Source organism: Bos indicus x Bos taurus, chromosome 19 (assembly GCF_003369695.1).
Source record: "Bos indicus x Bos taurus breed Angus x Brahman F1 hybrid chromosome 19, Bos_hybrid_MaternalHap_v2.0, whole genome shotgun sequence".
NCBI lineage: Eukaryota > Metazoa > Chordata > Mammalia > Artiodactyla > Bovidae > Bos > Bos indicus x Bos taurus.
Window position 1 is genome coordinate 21,675,024 of NC_040094.1, and position 1,256 is coordinate 21,676,279.

Below are 1,256 nucleotides of genomic sequence, written 5' to 3' on the forward strand. Positions count from 1 at the left end.
CTTGGTGGACGTCTTAATGATGGCCGTTTTGACTGATGTGAGGTGGTACCTCTTTGAAGTTTTGATTTACATTTCTCTAATAATTAACAATGTTGAACATCTTTTCATGTGCCTATTTACAATCTGTGTGTCTTCTTTAGAGAAATGTCCATCTTTTTTTTTTTTTAGTTGTATGAACTGTTTGTGTATTTTGGAAATTAAACCTTGTTGGTCACATAATTTGCAAATATTTTCACTCAGTCCATAGGTTGTCTTTTCATTTTGTTTATTGTTTCCTTTTCTGTGCAAAAGCTTGTAAGTTTAATTAGGTACCATTTGTTTATTTTTGCTTTTATTTCTATTGCCTTAGGAGACTGACCTAAGAAAATATTGGTATATGTCTGAATATTTTGTCTATGTTCTTCTCTTCTAGGAGTTTCATGATACCATGTCTTATATTTAAGTCTTTAAGCAATTTTGAGTTTATTTTTACATATGGTGTGAGGGAGTGTTCAATTTCATTGTTTTACATGTGACTATCCAGCTTTCCCAACATTACTAGCTGAAGAGACTGTCATTTTTCTATGTATATTCTTGCCTTCTTTGTTGAAGATTAATTGACTGTAGGCATGTGGGTTTATTTCTGGGCTCTCTATTCTGTTCCATTGATCCATATGTCTGTTTTTGTGCCAATACCACACTGTTTTGTTTTGGTTTTTTGTTATCCTTGCATAGGGACCATGCTAATCTTCTCTGTATTATTCCAATTTTAGTATATGTGCTGCCAAAGCAAGCACAATACCACCCTGTTTTGATTTCTGTAGCTTTGTAGTATTGTCTGAAGTCTGGGTGGGTTATGCCTCCAGCTTCATTCTTTTTCCTCAGGATAACTTTGGCAATTGTGGATCTTTACAGTTCACGGGGTCGCAAAGAGTCGGACACAACTGAGCGACTGAACTGATGCTTTTATATAAATTTTAGGATTATTTGTTCTAGTTCTGTGAAAAATGTCATGGGTAATTTGATAGGGATTGCATTAAATCTGTAGATTGCTTTGGGTAGTATGTCCATTTTAACATATTAATTCTTCCAATCCAAGAGCATAGGATATCTTTCCACTTGTTTGAATCATCTTTAATTTTCTTTATCAATGTTTTGTGGTTCTGAGCATATAAGTATTTCATCTTCTTGGTCAGGTTTATTGGTAAGGTTTTTTTTTTTTTTGGATGCAATTTTAAAAGAGATTATTTTTGTACTTTTCCTTTCTGATATTTCAT

At 33.1% G+C, this 1,256-nt stretch overlaps 1 non-coding gene across 1 annotated transcript; it reads right to left on the minus strand.

The window, feature by feature from the left end:
• Window positions 1-669: 669 nt before the first annotated feature.
• LOC113878614 lies at window positions 670-776 on the minus strand. The gene has a single exon (XR_003507042.1). It is a non-coding gene; the product is annotated as a U6 spliceosomal RNA (small nuclear RNA).
• Window positions 777-1,256: the final 480 nt, after the last annotated feature.